At 33.3% G+C, this 20,499-nt stretch overlaps 1 pseudogene; it reads left to right on the forward strand.

Annotated features, from left to right (window-relative positions):
* The first annotated feature begins 414 nt into the window (after window positions 1-414).
* LOC123657085 lies at window positions 415-16,842 on the forward strand (annotated as a pseudogene).
* Window positions 16,843-20,499: the final 3,657 nt, after the last annotated feature.

A 20,499-nucleotide genomic window follows, 5' to 3' on the forward strand; every position in this document is an offset into this window, starting at 1 on the left:
ACGGCACTAAAGAATTTAGCCACCCCCTCTCTTCCCGTGGGTGTCGTAAGAGGCGACTAAGGGATAACAAGGTTCCACAACCATCTTGGAACTTAAGAAGCCGACCGATGGCGGGATAACCATCCAACTGCTGGCTTTGAAATTCACAGGCCGAAGACGGACAGCAGCGTCTTCGGTGCTACAAAGCCAATACTGCGGTCACCAACCCGCCTGCCCAGCGTGGTGACTATGGGCAAAACACATGAGTTCACGTTATTTTTGGCGTAAAATTGTGGAGGCCTATGTCCAGCAGTGGACTGTATAGGCTGTAATGATAATGATGAAGCATTATTTTTACAGGACTTTTTAATAATAATTACTATTTTTTTAAATATATTACACCAAAATAATTATTGATTTTAAATTTGTTTTCAGATGATATTCCTCCTATTGGGCATTTTATTGGTGGCGCTGTTGGTGTTTTACATAAGACAAACGTACTCCAGGTTCAATAAGTATGGAGTGAAGCACTTCAAAATTGTACCCTTTACAGGAAATATGACAGATATGCTTCTTCACAAAACGAATCTTGGCGATGAATTGATTCGAACATACAAAGAATTTAAAGGAGAAAGGTAAACTTTAAAATATTTTTTTCATTTTTGGAGTTTACTCTTTAAGAATCGATTTTCATATAAGTATAAAGCCCCCGGTATGAAAAAAAATATGAGGAGTAAAATCTACAGAACAAATGATCTCGTTACGTTTCTCGCAACGCCATCTATCGGAAACCAATAGGGTTCCGATTGTTGGTGTAACTACAACGTTTTCTAATAATGCCATCTTCTAATCCTATCGGGTTCCGATAGATGGTGTTATTTGATTCGTTTACATGGCATTCGATATGGTATTAATCTTTTTTTTTACTAGCAAGCCTTTTTAGTGCCTATTTAGACAGTCGATCTGAAGGAGTAAACTCCAGTCGTTCGTCGGGAGCTGACACACACACCTTTACAATTTTTTTTTTTTAAATTTTTGTCATTGATGAGTTAAAGTTTATCAATACATAATTATGTCGTATAAAATAAAGTCGCTTTCCGCTGTCTTTCCCTATGTATGCTTAAATCTTTAAAACTACGCAACTAATTTTGATGCGGTTTATTAAGAGCCATTTCACAAAAATTGGTAACAATCCGCAAAATTGTAATATTTTGACGTCTTTAATCTCAGTGTCTATATTCTTGAAATATAATAGAGCAACCTTTGTTGTAGTAAGATAGTCAAATCAGAATTTTGATTTATATAATGTAATATTACCCTCCTAATTATTAAGCTATTCATCAGCCTCCTCCCTGGGGTAAACGGTCGCAATGTATACTTTGAAGTCCTACTTTTCATTAACCTCTACGTTGAAGCTACGTTAAGCTCAATGCTTATAAAAAAATCAAAACCGGCAAAATTTGATAGTCTACTTTCATTCAAAACTATGCATCTCACATTCACACATAGATTTTGTGGGGCATAATAAAATGCTGTTTTATTCATATCGTAAATATTAGATTCATTCGCAAACTCAAAGTACTAAATCAATTTAAAAAAAATCATAAAATTGATTTTTTATTTTAATTTTAAATTTATTGACTGTTGTTATATAACATACTTGAAATTTTTAACAAATTAACTATGTAAAAAACATTTTATACCATAGTTATTAATTTTTATTACACATTAGAAAATTATCAAGATGGTTTTTTGGTTATCACACTATACTAACTAGCACAAAGATCGCTCGGCTCGTATGACTCGCGCGATGCGACCAAATTTACCTAAACTTAAAGAATGAAAAATTGTGAAATGGCCCTTAATAGATACAATGATTCAAGAGGAAGGTATATATGCATAATACATGCATAACATAGTAGAGAGACAGTGATAATTTTAGAGGTTCCTAATGTGATGTCGTAAATAAACACATTTTTCGCGCTTACCTTGCAAACGCTGGCTGCACCCTACGAGTTATACTAAAACAATATACTACAGTATTGTATACCTTCAAAATATCTACAAAAAAGTCCGCGATGGCATGTGTCTATCTCCTAGGGATAACCCACAATAACCATTTTTTATCCCTTACTTGTGTGAAATAATAGCTTATTAAAGAAGAGATTTTGAGCAATATAGCATTAATCTTTATCCAATTAAGCACCTTAAATACACTGTGCATTTTATATAGATCAATATAGACCTTCGCAGCATGTAATTTAAATGAATATTTTCGAAGATATTACAAATTTAAAATGCAGGGACACAGCGGTTGCGGTAGTACCGGCTGGACGGCACCTGCCTAAATAAATAATAATAAAATTAATAGCGCGTCGAAGGCCGCGCTTCGCTCACCACACCGACTTTGTCCTAGGCCGAGGTGCGATCTCGCTAGGAGACACCCTTAGGACGAACGGATATCCCGAGCCCTCTTAAAGGGCTCAACTTTTTCCTTCACGGCTGGGTCTCAGTACCCGGCCAATCCACCCGGTGACCCTGTCAAGGCCGCTAGGGACAACAGCACTAGACACTCCGAAAAAACCGAGCTTCGCACTTATACTAACACTTTATAATTAGCAGCGATCGCGCTTTTGTCGGAGCTCTCTAGCGAAGAAAATAACAATTACTACTTAACTAGCGACCCGCCCCAGCTTTGCACGGGTGCAATGCTGATCCTAAATATACCGTTGAAAGTTTTAGTTAGAGCAAGCAATTTTTAATTATCGAAAATCATAATTTAAGGTTAGGTATTTAAGTTAAAAAAAGAACTGAATAGAATACCTGTTTTGTTTTTAGCCGGACGAACAGTAATTATAATAAACTATTTTTTACTGCAGCACACACTAATAATATGGTAATTTGTTCATAATCATACGGTATGAGCTCAAACAAGAACGGAATAAAATTTTATGAACCATTTATAAATCGCAGGATCAGACTTTCAACGTTGCAGGCTTATATTTGAGCGTTGAGTGTTTTTGACGTGGCCAATTATTATATGTCGCTCTTTCAAGAGTTACCTCTAGAGAAAACATGTTTGTATTGTCTAATTGCAAAAAAGCTGTAAACGTTGCAAATAAAGACATTCTGTAGTATATTTAGTATTTGCATTACACCCGTGCGAAGCCGGAGCGGGTTGCTAGTTGTTATATAAATTAAGTGTATTTAATAACAAGATTACAAATTTTTGGACATAAGTAATTTTGAACCGGCGAGTTATTTCACGAAACCATCGAGTATAATAATAAAAAAACTTGCAGATTTTAGAAAGTTTACAAAGAAAATCCTGTAAATCCTGTTAGAGTAGAAGGTGAAGAGTCAGCTGTTACTCAAATTTTTTCGTTTTTTTTTAGATTTGTTGGACGGTACGAGTTTACCAAACCTACCGTCACTGTTCAAGATCTTGATTTGCTGAAAAAGATTGCCATCAAAGACTTCGAACTTTGTCGATCACCGATTATTTCTCGATGAAGCGAAAGAGCCACTTTTTACTAGAAACCTGTTTTCTTTAAGAGGTATGTAACAGTGCCCCCATTGTTTTATAGCGATGGATTGACGCTGTAATCACAGCAGCTAGCTGCCACGGGTTCGAACCCCATTGATAATATATGTTTTCCGCTCAGATGTTTATTGTGGGCTGAGCATTTTTTTTATTTATTAAATTGAGTTGTATATACTTTCTATCCCTCAAAGCAGAATTCTCAATCTGCTGAGACCTCTTGAGTTTAATTCAGTATATAACATCCTTCAGCTGAGCCTATGTCTCTCCATATAAGATTTGCTGTTGATTTATAACTGTTAAGTATTTGCACTCTGAATAAATTCACAAGGGCTGGTTTGTTTTTTATCTGTTATAAATAGCAATTATTGTTAAATCGTTTAAGTGTGTACTATCGTATTAGGTAATAAACTTGCAGACAGCTATTATAAAAAAAAAAAAATTGAAAAAGATATAAATTTAAACGTAGCTCTTAAAACCAGCCGCATGAGTCGTAGCTGGCAACGATCTAGGTATATACTTGGATGTATAAAATCGTTAGACCATTCACTCATCATAGAATCTTAAAAACCGCTGAACGCATAAAATTATAAAGTAGCAGGGAGTTTTAAATGTAGCAGGTAGTTTATAGTTAGCAAACGTCCACTAATAACATATTTTTTCATAAGGACAGATTAAATGATGAAATAGGATATAAAAATTTTATGAACCAAAAGTAAGTAAACAGGTAAGGTCTAGGCATTTGTTCTCAAACTCGAAGAAGATAAAAATAAATAAGGAAATAAGTATTCCAGACTTAATTGAATTTTTACGCATTATATACGTCTGTCATATCGCCCGACTAGAAAAAAGGTTAGGCTCAACCAGATCATGTATCTGGACCGGATCAGGATAGAATGAGGCATGCCAAATCCGGCAAGCTCTATGAGGACCAGGTCTGGTCCAGGCAAGGATAGCCTGATAGAAAATATAATCAAGTATGGTAAGGCATACTGGATCAGGACCCGGTCCGGTCCAGATCAGGAAAGCCTGATGTAAAATATTATCAAGTATAGTAAGGCATACTGGATCAGGACCCGGTCCGGTTCAGATCAGGATAGCCTAAAAGAAATTACGTGAACTGCAATGAGCTTGAATCGCGCTATCAATGTTTTTAAGCGCACTTAGTATATATACAGTTATCAGGACAGTCTAGCAGGGAGTCCATTTCGACACAGTGATAAATAAAATTTAATTAATAACAATAGTTAATTAATAATATAAAAATAAATAAAAATAATTGATATTTAAAGTAAAAACATAAATAAATAATACATTGGCATATATAAACGGAAATAAATAATGTTAAGTAACATATTTATAATATCAATTCGCTTTTTTTATTGAACAATTTTATCAAGAATATTCATTCGTGTTTTTTAAAAAGACCGGACCTAACCGTCTGATCAGGATGAGATGAGATTTCCTGATCTGGACCCGATCAGGAAATCTCATCTTATCCTGATCAGGTCCAGACATATCATCATTACAGCCTATACAGTCCACTACTGGACATAGGCCTCCACAAGTTTACGCCAAAAATAACGTAAACTCATGTGTTTTGCCCATAGTCACCACGCTGGGCAAGCGGGTTGGTGACCGCAGGGCTGGCTTTGTCGCACCGAAGACGCTGCTGCCCGTCTTCGGCCTGTGTATTTCAAAGCCAGCAGTTGGATGGTTATCCCGCCATCGGTCGGCTTCTTAAGTTCCAAAGTGGTTGTGGAACCTTGTTATCCCTTAGTCGCCTCTTACGACACCCACGGGAAGAGAGGGGGTGGCTAAATTCTTTAGTGCCGTAGCCACATAGCAGACATATCTTCTGCGTTAAATACCTTATCCGGTCCAGATCAAGCATGCCAGGTCCGGCCCTTCTAAGGAAGACGAAAAAATTTCTGCTCGATCGGAAGTTAGAAGCAAGAAGTTTTGTTTTCAGCTTTTTCATTGCATATTCATTGAATTCGTATATCACTGTTTTCGTTCATTCTAAGTGGTAAAATAGGGGACTACTTCCTATTATTGAAATAACCTAAAAGTGTCTTAAGTAGTCCTTAGGGGAGACTGTATTCTGGAAAACTGTCCGTTTGTGGTGTTCGCATTACAAGTGTACGCTGCGTCGAGTCTGGTACTTCTAGCGCACATAATTCGATAATCGTCGTATACAAAAGGGTTCCTAAATTATTGTTATAAAATAATTAGGTACTATTTTAGTATCTTTTTGTACTTATAATCTGTTTCTACGTGAACAAAACCATGGGCAACAGCTAGTCATACATAAAAATATTTGGTTTATCATATCGAATGATAAAAATTATATAAAATGATGCACAGGGGAGGAATGGAAAGAAATGCGTTCGACACTGAGCCCAGCGTTCACGAGCTCTAAGATAAAGCAGATGGTGCCTTTCATGGAGGAAGTTGGTCAACAAATGATACGAGCACTGAAAGAGCAAATCAAGGAGTCTAAATGTAGGTAAACTATTTATGGTTGCATTAAAAAAAATAGACAAAAATTACTTTAAGTTACAACTAATATGGAAGAAAATTCCAGAACAAATAACAATAATGTTTCCGCACTCTTAGTATTATAATAAAAATATTTTTGAATTGGATTATTTGTAGCAAAAATTATACAAATCCATAGATATAATCACTTTACATTTACATCATACATAGAAATTTCTTTTTTATAATTATTATATTATTTTGATAAGTAAATTCTTGACACTTAGAAATTAAAGCAACAATAATTTTGACTTTAACACAGTAAAATTAGGCTATGATGTTATATATGAGATCAAGTTTAAAAAATAGAGAACAAATCTTTCAGCTGGTGTCATTGAAGTTGATATTAAGGACTTGACGTCACGTTATACAAATGACGTAATAATTAAGATTTTTTTTTTTTTTTTTTTTGTGTTACCCACATTAGGAATTCTAAACATTTTTGAATATCATATCAAAAATTGTAAAGAGCTCACTATAGACGGCGCCACGGTTCGCTTAAACCGAAATTAAAAATCATCATATCGAAAATTTCGCTCGAGCGGGTGCATCGTTCCATAGCTTAATTGGCTAGAGCGCCGACACGGTATGTCGGAGGCGCGGGTTCGAACCCCGCTGGAGCGGTCAATTTTTGATATGATATTCAAAAATGACGTAATATTTTCCTGCGCATTCGGTCTCAAAATCGACTCACATAGTGAAAGAGAAAACCAGTTCTACAAAATAGGAAAAATGGCAACGACATTCAGTTTTCTACAGAACCTTCTCTTTTCTGTTGGAGTCGCTTATCCCTGGCTTATTAATGTAAGTGATTTTATTTATATTGTAACATATAATTAACACCAACAATAGCGTCTGATTGACTTATCGATTTTACTATTAGCTTTCATTGAGCCAGCAGGACTATCTTGTACAAAATCAGCAGCAGGATGGCATGAGAACTACTTTACAAATTATTATAGCAAAATGTCCTGCTTCGTGATGTAGGGTCGACACCGTGCTTACAATAGTCTTGGTATTACAGGCGTCTGTCCGCTACGGTATCCGCTTATTCTCAGATATACCATACGCTTGTACTTAAACAGGATTTACCGTGATAATTAAAAAAAAAATCGAAATCAAAATAGTCTTCAAAAGCTCATTCGAATCGTCATTTTCAAAATTAAAATTTTAAAAGATATTGTTATTTTTAAAAGTAAAGCTACCACCAATTCGGAATGTAAATTGTGCAGAGAGAAATTGGCATAAAACTGTTTTTTTTATACAAATTTGATAAAATATAAACTGTATTTTTGTACAAAATTAGTCGTATTATCTGAACATTCTGTTTGTAACAAACCGGTATTGCGTCTCGATCGCCTTCCCTGCGTAGGCATTTACACCTAATTAAAAGATACCTACTTATTTTAATTTGTAGAACTACCCACCTTGTTTTTAATTGCCTAAATGAACTGTATTCAAACTTAACACACACTTAATCTCTGCGATTTTTGGAATGTATTACTGTAATTTTTTTTTAATGTAAAATGAGTTTAAATAAATAAAAAAAAAGCTGGCATGAAATGCAGCGTCACTAAGTCCACGCATCTTTATCGTCTATGTTATCCTACACAGAAAAATAAATTTTATCAATTAATTTATTTTTAATAAACGCTTTCAATTTATTTTAATACACTTGCAAAATCGTTTATGGGATTCTATTACACATGCGAATACCACAACTCAGAAAAGAGATGTTTATTTTGCGCAGTCGGAATCTTGGAGTTACAATTTTGTTATTCGTTCTCCTGTTTACACTGCGATTATTACTATTTAAATCAAAACAATTCATGTGAATATACTTCACTTACTCAGACTCACATCAGCCTATCGCAGTCCATTGCTGGACATAAGCTTCAACAAGTTCGCGTCAAAAAAAAAGCGTGAACTCATATGTTTTTCCCGTAGTCCCCACGCTAGGTAGGCGGGTTTGTGACCGCAGGGTTGGCTTAGTCGCGCCGAAGACGCTGCTGCTCACCTTCGGCCTGTGTATTTCAAAGCCAGCAGTTGGGTGGCTATCCCGCCATCAGTCGGCTTTTTAAGTTCCAAGATGGTAGTGGAATTGTGTTACCCCTTAGCCGCCTCTTACGACACCGACGGGAAGAGAGGGAGTGGCTATATTCCTTAATGCCGTCACCACACAGCAGTAATATACTTAATATTGTTTTAAATATATTGCGACGCAATTGTTAATTTGTCTACCTTATGAAAAACATACTGCATGAAGACTCAATTATTTTAAAACTCGGCGACATTGTAGTATAGTTATTATCGTTTATTATTACCTTATCGTTTTAAAAAAATAGTCACGCGTATGTTTGTCAAACTACACCGCGGTATCTTCTTTAACTAGCTGTTGTTGTCTTTGAAATAAACTGATTAGCATGTATGAAAAGCATTACTAAATATTTTATAGCCGTTTTCAGATACTCAATATACGATTCTTATCAAAGACAACAACGTCTTTCTTCACCGATATTGTATTGAAAACAATGAAGGACAGAGATGCCAGTAAAGTTTTCAGACCAGATATGATTCAGATCCTAATGGACCTCAAGAAAGGTAATTTTTTCTTACAATCATTTTGAGTATTTTGTAGTCATGAAGATCCATTAGGATGTAGAAATATTTGTACATTTTTTGGTGTAGTAGTGTCATGTCGCATCTAAGCCCCAACGGTCGCGGGTTCAATTGCCGCTCGGAGTGCATATTTTTATTTGTATAAATATTTATTTCTGCGTCTGGTCTGGGGTTTAAACGTGTCACCTACAAGTACATTAAGCTAAAAGCAAGTAAGCTAATTATGAAAATTTAAAATCACAACAACAAAGTTATGACATCAAAGACGCTAAATCATACAACAGTGTTATAGTAGGAAATATATTCAGTAGCCTGCAGTATAGTAGCGTGGTGGTTTAGACTTCAGAGTCTAAACCACCACGCTACTATACTAGGGGTCAGCCCCTCATAGACAGAGAAAGAGGTCTATGCCCAACAGTGGGATCTTACATACTGAATCAATTAATCATCACTGTATAAACAGGTCAACTAAAATATGAAGAGAAGAATGGAGCTGACACTGCACGAGACACAGGCTTTGCTACTGTTGAAGAATCAGCTATTGGAAAAAACAAAGTTGATAGAGGTTAGTTTTTTAATATATCTGAATACGGATTTTTTTTTTTGTTATGAATACAATTTTTATTTGGTAAAGCAATGACTAGAATGAGTGAAGGACCTGTTTTAACTAATTTTCAAGATTCAAAAATCTAAATTATCCTAAATTATCATTCAGTAGATTTCAAAAACACTTTTGTGTTGTGAAAGATATCTGGAAGTCAACGTTTTATGTTTTTCAGATGGATTGTTTTTCAAAACGTAAAACATTCAAATGGACGGATAAATAGTCAAATTTATAAAATTTAATTATTTTAATCTGTATTGATTGCCAGCATGGTCTGATGTCGACCTCGTTGCTCAAGCAGTGGTATTCTTCCTAGCTGGTTACGAAACAATATCAACAGCAACTTCGTTTACACTGCACGAGTTAGCTCTCAACCCTGATGTCCAGGAACGGTTGGTGAAGGAGATCAAAGAACACGACGCTAAAAATGATGGAAAGCTAGACTTCAATTCTATCCAAAATCTGATGTACTTAGACATGGTGATATCTGGTAAGATATTAATTATAATTAATAACTTAAACAATCACTCGTCAAAAATCACTGAAAATTTTGGAAACTATACCAATATTACTTAATATGCTTTAAATTTTGATGTTTATTGGTTTCTATTGAAACACGTAGTTGGTTCGCAACAGACTAAAAATATTTATTTATGCCTTGGATACTGTACATTTTGATACAACATCATAACACCCCCACTTATCAAAATAAATCAAACATAGATACAGACTATTACATATTACATACAAACAATACCAAGCAGATCCATAAACTTATAGTGTTTTATGGGGCATAAACCTTTGGTAAGTATATCGGCAGGCATATCCTCACTAGAAATGTATTTAATTTTAACATATTCATGTTTTACTGCATCTCTAATATAATGGTAACGTACATCAATGTGTTTTGATCTGTTATGACTCTGGTTACTTAAAGCTAACTTCAATGCACTCTGATTATCACAATATAAATTAATTACATAAAGTCTATCAGTAATTTCATACATTAAATTTCTTAAGTATACAGCTTCTCTAGAAGCTTCCGATAGTGCAGTGTATTCTGCCTCTGTTCTAGACAGTGAAACTGTTTTTTGCTTTCTACTTTGCCACGAAATAACTGAACCTGATAACATAAAGCAAAATCCAGTATAGGATTTCCTATCTAGAGCATCACTAGCCCAATCACTATCCACAAAGCCTTCTAGATTTTTATTATTACTACAATATTTTAAACAATAATTCTTAGTACATTGTAAGTATCTCAATAAACGTTTTGCATAGTTCCAATGAATAAGATTATAACTGCTATTGAATTGACTAAGATAGCTCACAGAATAGGCAATATCTGGTCTCGTTAACACTGCTAAGTACATTAAACTTCCAATTAGTCTTTGGTAAGGAACATCAGGTAAACATTTATCAGATGACTTCTCTAAATTTAATTTAGGCTCAATTGGAGTACTTTGTGTTTTACAATCAGACATTTGAAATTTAGAAACTAACTGTTCAATATATTGTTGTTGATCTAGAGTAATAACATTTTTATTTTTATCTAAACTTATTCTCATGCCCAGATATTGTCTTACAGCTCCTAAGTCTTTTAACTTAAATTCTGAACTTAACACATTTTTTAATTTATTAGTTTCTGAATCACAGTTTGAAAAAAATAAGAAAATCGTCCACATACAATGCTACTATAATTTTAACTTTACCCTTCATTTTTGTAAACAAACGTGGCTCATATTGACTGTTATTAAAATTTAATTTAATTAAAACTTCTTTAACCCTCTCATACCATGCTAGGGATGATTGTTTTAACCCGTAAATAGCCTTTTTTAATTTTAATACTTTTCCCCCACTTTTGTTTACAAAACCTTCAGGTAATGACATGTATATATTTTCCTTCAAAAAACCATTCAAAAAAGCAGTAGTTACATCTAAATGGCTAATACTCATTCTTATCTTTACACTAAGAGCAAATAGTAATCTTAAAGTAGAATGTCTCACTACTGGTGAGAATGTATCACTATAGTCCACTCCAGGTTTTTGCGTAAAGCCTTTGGCCACAAGTCTGGCTCTATATCGCACATTATTATCAATATCATTTTTTTTATTAAGCACCCACCTGCACTTCACTATTGTCACATCGACGATATATGTCAAACGACTGCAACTCCTCGGCCATTGCTCGCTTCCACTGCTCCTTCTCGGGCCCCTCCAAAGCCTCTGAGAACACAATCTCTTCGGATGCTGGAATAGAAATAGGTACACATATGTTGCTAAAACCATAACGTTCAGGTGCCTTTCTCTGACGCATACTAAGTACATCTGTCATCAGCTCAGGTTTTAAAGTTGATTGGACTGCGTGTTCTGGAACATCTTGTATTGCAATTTCAGGTAACATTTCATTACTATCAATAAATTCTGAAGAATCTGAAGAGTAATCTAAGGTATCTTTTATTTCTGAAATATTTGTGGATACCCCCACTGCATCACTACTCTCCTCATCCATATTTTTTGATGTCACTTCATTAGTAATCCAGGTAGCTGAGTCTTTACTGGTTTCCCCAACATCTGTATCATTTTCTAACACTATGACATCTCTACTAATGATGACAGTATTCTTAATAGGGTCATACACACGATATCCTTTTATATCTTCACTATATCCAATTAAAATATGCTGTGTGGCTTTCTTGTCCCATTTTAAACGTTTCTGTTTAGGGACATGAACCATCACTTTGCTGCCAAATAAACGTAGGTGACTCAAGTCTGGTTTTGATCCATACCACAGTTCCTATGGAGTTTTATCCAATCCTGATGCAATAGAACGGTTTTTTAAATATACAGCAGTATTGGCCGCCTCAGCCCAAAACTTTTTGTCTAACTTTGCATCATATAATAAACATTTAGCCTTCTCCACAACTGTACGGTTGGCTCTTTCACTAAGACCATTCTGTTCTGGAGTGTAATTATTTGATTTTTGATGTATTATACCAGCACGATTTAAGTAAGTTGCAAACTCCTTATTACAATATTCTAGTCCATTATCAGTTCTCAATATTTTTATTTTTTTACTTTGTTGATTTTCAACAACTGATTTGAACTCTTTAAATCTGTTGAAAACTTCATTTTTGTGCTTCAGAAAATAAATGAAAGTCATTCGACTATAATCATCGATAAATAACAAGAAGTATCGAGCACCACTCAAAGAATTTGTTTCCATGGGACCACAAATATCACTGTGAATTCTGTGTAGCGTTTCTGTGCTTCGCTCACCCACATGTGAAAAGGGTAATCTCATTTGTTTCCCTTCACAGCAAACAGAACATTGAGACTTAGATATATCAAACTTACTATCATATGACAAGCCATCCACAATACCATTTCTCATTTTATGCATATCTTGACTATTTATATGTGCAAGTCTTCTGTGCCATAGCTTTCCACTAACCACTGGAGCAGCCAACAAACAACTATGTGGTTGTAATCTTAGCTTATAAACACCGTCTGTTAAATCCGCAGTCGCAACTAACCTATTGTTCTTGTCTCGAATATAACAGTGCTTCTCTTTGAATATGACATTATTACCATTTTTAATAAGCTCACTTACTGATAATAAATTGGTTGTAAGACTTGGTATACACAGTACATTTTTAACTGTTATTTGACATTTTAATTCTGAAACAATGTCTACGTCTCCGGAACAAACCACTGGCACTTTTGATTTATTAGCAACAACTATTTCTGGTAAACACGGCGTTAAGTTCACGTTCTTTACCCAATCTTTATTTGCAGTCATATGTGCGCTTGCTCCAGAGTCCACGTACCATTCTTTCTTATTAAATTTTCCATTCAGAAAAACAACATTAAATAAGCATTTACTTGCATTTTTCTTTAACATAGGGCACTGATTTCGATAATGTCCATCTTCTTTACACTTGTAACATGTGATTGACTTTTTTGACGTATTCTCAGTCACTATTTTTTTATTTGAGGTAGAAAATGATCCGCCATGTTTCTTTGTCTTGTTACTAGAAGAATATTTATTTTTCACTGCTAATGCTGCGCCATTATTTTCAAAACCACTATTAATCTCCATGTCGAGTAATTTTGATTTAATGACATCCGCAGTAATCGAAATACCTGAGTGTTCAATTGCCATAATCATCGGAGAATAACGATCGGACAATCCGGCTAATAGTAACGATCCTATCCACTCATCTGTTATAATAAATCCCGTTCCATTTAACCTTTGAGCTGTTTCAATCATTTGTGTCACATAGGTAGCCATCGAGTCACAATTTTCAAGCCTTATGGATATTAAATTTCGAAGGAGGGTAATTTTTCTTGAAAAACCACAATCGTCATACATAACTTTTAATTTATGCCATAATTCTGCTGAGCTCTTGGTGTTCTTTATGTGCACGTACAAAACTGGATCTATCGTTAAAATTAACTTTGCCTTCGTTTTGGCGTCATCAATCGGCTTTACTTCAAAATCTGCCGTTGGTTTGATGTACTTGTCCATACCTTTAAGTACCAACAAGCTTTCGGCCGCAAAACACCACTCGTCATAATTCTCCCTGCCTTTTAATTTCGGCACACTAGCAATATAGTTCATTGTCGTGTTTCTGCGATACAACTTACACAATTTACCTATTTTAAATTATAAAATAACTGATAAACCGGTAGAAAGCCCATAACCTATTGAAACACGTAGTTGGTTCGCAACAGACTAAAAATATTTATTTATGCCTTGGATACTGTACATTTTGATACAACATCATAACAGTTTCCATATGGTTTTCTAATGTTTACGTGAATTTCACTCATTATAATGAAACCTTTTCGGATTTTATCGCGGTTTATTAAGTTTTTTAGATGTCCGACGCTTTTGATGGTCACAGCAGGAGTCCTTCAGAAAAAGTTGTTTCACTATAATTTATTGGTTCCGTCAATGCACTTGACGTTTTAAAAACTTTCTCAACGAACAACAATGTACACGTGTTTGCGTTTAAATTTGTAATTCTGACAATTAAAATATTGGACTTTGTGTTCATATTGCTCTTATGTTTATTGTTTATTCGCTTAATACCGGAACAGTACAAAGATGGTGACGCCATCTTCCGAATAGCCAATACCTATTTATTTATGATTAGTCAGTCACTATCTTTGGTATCTGTTTTAGCAGGGTAGTTACACATAATAGTATAAAAAATTCTGTTATCATTTAAATGTGTGCTTCTAATAATTTTATAAGATTGTATCGTTCTTACTATGATTATTATTTGTTGAAATACTGGAAGAGCGTAAAGATGAAGAAGACACCATCTTCAGAGTAGTTAATAATCATTTTCTAATTGGTCAGTCGTCATCATTGTCATGTATTGGCGGAATTGTTGTTCTATAAATTTCATAATTTGTATATGAAGAAGCAGTAATTATTTAATTATTGTGTGGCTAACGTTGCTACTTGATAAGTGGTGTATGAGCGATTAGTGTGATAAGTCATTCAATATAGTTAAAAGTGTGTATTGTGAATGAATAACTACAGATTTGAAATGAGAAATAAGTGTTGCATTGAGTGTTTTCAGTCGTGTTCTACATAAGTTCAAACAAATAAGGAAACTATATCGTTTGTTATAATTATTTTTATTATTTGCAGAGTCTCTCAGAATGTGGCCACCACTTTTGCAGTTGGATAGAGTTTGCACAAAGGATTATAACATGGGGAAACCTAATCCAAAAGCTCCAACAGATTTTATTGTAAGTAATCAAAGACGTTTCTTGTTTTATAATGATAAAAATAGAAGTAATCATTATTCATATATTTCATTATTTATTTCATTATTCATTTTTAGTATAAGTACAGCATATGCAGGGATAAGAAGTGGTCAGACTAGTTAATTACAATGTAAGGTAACATAAGATAGTTATTGGTTGATGAGGGAGACGAACTTCTTAGCATTCGATGGATTCACCATGCGGGTGCTGGGTCCATCGTATGATATAGAGAGAAACTCAGAGCAGTTCCTAGGACCTAGGTGTAGGTTTAAGGAGGCCCCTTTTGAGATGTACATCAACGCTCACCTTCACTGCTCGAATTTTTCGCCCTGCCTAGCCAAAATATAGATCATTATATAATAATTAATTCGTTTGCACAAATTAATTATTGAAAGAGTCTAGGTTAAGCTACTAGCAGGATACAACAAGTGCACCGTCCCAGCCAGAGCCAAGACTGCCTTAGCCGCGTTTTATACACGTCAAAATGACTCGAGTAATAGAACGAGTGAGTGTAGGTGAATATCCAACGATGTGCTAAGTGGTCTGATCGGTGTATCTGTTGTTTATAAATCTCTTGCTAGTTGCCTACGACAGCAAAAGTGCCAACATTTACATTTTTGATGTCTAGTACATGAAAGGAATAATTTCTTAATGATGCTTGATTTCTAATGAAAAAAAAAATATTGGAACTACAACAGGAGAACAACGTATAGTGACGATCATAAAGTAATTGTATGATATATTTATTGACAGATACGTAAAGGAGAATTCGTCAGTATACCAGTTTGGTCTTTCCATCGCGATCCTGAGTTATATCCGAATCCAGACAAATTCGATCCTGAACGATTTTCACCAGAGAACAAACACAAGATCAACCCAATAGCTTACATGCCATTCGGTATTGGCCCAAGAAATTGTATTGGTAAGCTGTTAAATAATTAACTTTCAACGCAAAATTATTTTAAATAGATTATATATGAATTTAGAATTGCATTTAAAATGTTTACGATTTCTCTTTACGATTTTAGGAATATCTGGTTTTATTTTTTCAAATTATTACTTGAGATTTAACTGTTCCGGCTAGTTTAGAATTAAATTTTTAATAGGAACGACTTAAAAAGGAGAATAATATTAATTTGATTACAATTTTTGCATATTACTTTCAATATATCATAACAAGGTTAAATACTCAAAAACAAGATTTTATCAAAGTTTATTTTTATTGTTGCAACATTTCTAAATTAATTATTAAGCTGATATTGTACAGCGTCTTAATTTATTTTATATTTAATATTTTCAGGGTCACGGTTCGCTCTCTGTGAGAGTAAAGTCTTGCTTTATCAGATTCTTTTACATACAGAAGTCTCACCGTCACAGAAAACTTGTATCCCATCAAGACTATCATCAGATACTTTGTCTTCGAAATTGAGAGGCGGTCATTGGCTAAATATAAAAGCCCGTTGTTAATTTCAAAATCTTCTATATATTAATACGTAAAACAAAAACTTTGTACCTCTTTTTACGAAAATTGCTTTGACGTCGGTGTACCTATGAAATTTCGCATACCTATACTTTATATAGAGAAAGAGTGCAGAATGCTATTTTTTTTTTTTAATTATGCAAAAAAAATACATTAAATCAATAAAAGAAACATTACACACACCGCCATGTATTTGACTTTTATTTATATTATAGAAGTTTAGTCCTTAAGTTTAGTCCTTTAACCTTAATAATGTTCAAACTTATAATTTAAATTAATTATGGTCAAATTTCGACCACAGGGCGACCACTAATATTTGTAAATACTTAATGTATTAAAATTGTTTTTTTGATGTACCATATTTTTGTTTTTTTTTTTTCTTTGTTTCTTAATTAATTATGTTTGTATAATGCTGTTTAATTGTATGGATATTGTCTGAAATAAAATTATTATTATTATTATTACTATATACGTTGTTCCAATAAAAAAAGTAGTAGAATTTAAAATTATTTTTAGACTTTTTTGGAAGTCTTTGTTGTTTTATTTTTATTTTTATCTTATAATAAAAATAAAGGGAGATAGGTTTCCATGTTACTTGATATACGAAGAAAATTGTAGATATTTAAGAGGTTTTAGGTGAATATGTAAATATATAAATAAAAGTAATATTAGAATATTTTATAATCAAAAATTATGTGGTGTCATAGGACACCAGGTAGGAATGAAGTTCCTTCGGATAGTATAGAACCAACACAATTTGAAAAAAAATGTTTAATTTTATATATATTATGTATATTCTAGTTCTTGATTATTTTTTTTTTTTTATTGATTGGTTTTTAATTAAGTACATAAAGTATTTAGGAAATAGTATTTTAGAAAATAACAAATACCGTAAAATAAAAAAAATAAAAAAAAAATAATAAAATTCAAACTATTAAGTGAAATAAAAAACATGCAAAATAATATTTGGTGAAATGTAGATTATTACCATGACAATTTCAACGCCGTTCCCGAGTAGAAAAAAGGTCAGGCTCAACCAGATCATGTATCTGGACCGGGTCAGGATAGAGTAAGGCATGCCTGATCCGGCAAGCTCTATCAGGACCAGGTCCGGTCCAGACAAGGATAGCCTGATGTAAAATATAATCAAGTATGGTAAGGCATACTGGAACAGGACCCGGTCCGGTCCAGATCAGGATAGCCTGATGTAAAATATAATTAAGTATGGTAAGGCATACTGGATCAGGACCCGGTCCGGTCCAAATCAGGATAGCCTGAAAGAAATTACGCGAAGTGAGCCTGAATCGCGCTATTGATGTTTTTAAGCGCACTTAGTATATATACAGTTCAGGACATCCTAGCAGGGAGTCCATTTCTACACAGTAGAGCAGTCGTAAGTAATAAAATATAGTTAATTAGTAGTTAATTATTAGAAGTTAATAAAATTTTTTTTAATAATAATAATAAATTAATAACAAAATAAATATCGTGTATATTGAAATAAATATCGTAGTAATTATGCTAAGTTACATATTTATAATATATTTTCGCTTTTTTTTGTTAAACAATTTTTCAAGAATATACATTCGTGTTTAAATCCCTATAAATACCTTCCTAATATTTGTACCTACTTTAAAAAGGACAGAATAAAAGTAAAATTAAAAAATTAAAAAACCCATGAAAATAAACTTTAAAAACAAACAAATAATATTTTAAACCTATTATAATTACTATCGTCACATATATTATCTAAGTTTAAATATTAATATTTTCCAAGCGTCGTCTCGTCGGGGGACCACTAAAGTTAAACAAAACAGCTAATTAATTATTACGAATTACATTTAGGTACAGGGTTCAGAGATAAGCCGGAGCAAATAGACAGACAGACAAAAATTATAAAGAATGTTATATTTGTATGTGTACCGTGTATACATACATATTAATTTAATAAAAATCGGTTATTTTAATATTACAAACAGACACTCCAATTTTATTTATTTGTATAGATTGCTTAGTCTATCGGCATTTACAACAAAAAAATTCATTATCGCTTTTTTTGTAAATTAATTAATTATTAAAATTATATTTATAACACATCAATGCTGCCATCTTAAATTTTGAAACAACGTCATGATTGATGGTCGATAAATTTTTTGTTCAATTTTAAATCAACTCACGCATACATACTTTTGTAATTTTGAAAAGTGATAATTATTATATCAATTTATTTAGTGTGAATTGTTCGCACGGGTAGAGCTAGTTTATATATATGTAAGTAACAGTTTTAAAGTAAGAAAGGTAATATAAGATACTGAACAAAACTATTGTAACAAACTATTGTAAAAATGCGCAGAACGATTTGGATATTTTGAATATTTGGTTCCAATCTAACTTGCTTACAGTAAACATCTCAAAAACAAAATATATCGTATTTGCTCCAAAAAATAAAAATATATATATCTCAAAAGGTATCTTTTATATAAATAATCAAGAAATAACAAAAGATGACCAAGAAAAATATTTAGGATTAATATTGAATAGTTAATTGACATGAAAACCACATATCAATAAAATAAAATCTAAACTAACTTCTTTAATGTGAGCTCTGATATAATAAAAAAGATACTAAAATAATATAAATATAATAAAGCAAAACAATTAAAAACGATAAGGAATATTAAATTTTGTTATATAATGAAACACAATAACTCCCTAACAATGACACTTCCAGTTGGGCATATTTCTGTTAACTTGTGTATATATTTTAATACTACCTTACAAATTGTTAATTTCTTGTCTCAACTATGAATTGTTTATATATTGTATTCCGATATACCCAACATATAATTTTTCGTTCAATTTTAGTGTTTGTAATTTCTATGTAAGTGGATTGTATTCTTTTGAGAAATAAATGATCCTTAACCTTAAAAAATTGTCTGTCCGTATCGGAAGTCCTCACGCTTCCGTCGCCGTCGGCCGCGTGGCCAGCCTCAAAAAAAAGTAAGTACATAGGTAATCTTTGGTCGCACTGCTGTTAGATTTTCCGACATTCAAAAATATTGCCTGAGCTATGTAATCTTAGTAATTAGGTACATAATATGTTTAAAATTGAAGTAATGATCTTCTTTTATGATTCAAATACTTTGCCATAACACAAAATAGATATTATGACAAACAAATCCTACGAATTTGATGATTCAGCGTTAAAAAAGCATTTGTACCGCATTATTTTTAATGCGAACAAAAAAAAAAATATAGGATGATTACCTCAATAAACATTTATTGTACCTATAGTTACTAAAAACTTGATTATTTTATACTTCAGCCTATCACAGTCCACTGCTGGACATAAGCATCCCCAAGTTCAAAGTTTTGCCTATAGTCACCACGTCGGGCAAAATTTGTTACATTAAAATCATATCGTTTACGTCATAAATAAAAAATTTAATATACTTAATTACGTGAGTAACATAAATAAACTTTAAAATGAAACAGCACACGGATAAACACATACACTCATCTGTCAATTGTTTTCACACCAATCATCATACAAATTAAAGGGTCGTATGGATGCAAGTTCGACCAATCAGCGGCTTTCGCAATGACTGTTGTCATACCCGTTTAAAAATTTAAAATTTTGAATCTGCTCCTCCAATCATTAATATAGTTTATGTAATTTCAAATTGTTTAAAACGTTAATATAGTCTTAAAAGCGCACAAGTTTCTTTTTTTAAACCCATTATCTAACATAAACTGGTCCTTCAAGCCGGATCAATTCGAAAACAAATAAACCAGCGGCAGCGATCGGAAAAACGCGCAAGTCTGGGAGCAGTCATCCAAGTCCATAGAAGCTTATGCAGTAAGAGGAGAAGCCAAGGGGTAGTCGTTGGAATAATCAATCCTGAAGGAAGCTAGTTTGGTATCTGAAAACGCGCAAATAGGTACGGC

This window comes from Melitaea cinxia, chromosome 10 (assembly GCF_905220565.1).
Source record: "Melitaea cinxia chromosome 10, ilMelCinx1.1, whole genome shotgun sequence".
Lineage (NCBI taxonomy): Eukaryota > Metazoa > Arthropoda > Insecta > Lepidoptera > Nymphalidae > Melitaea > Melitaea cinxia.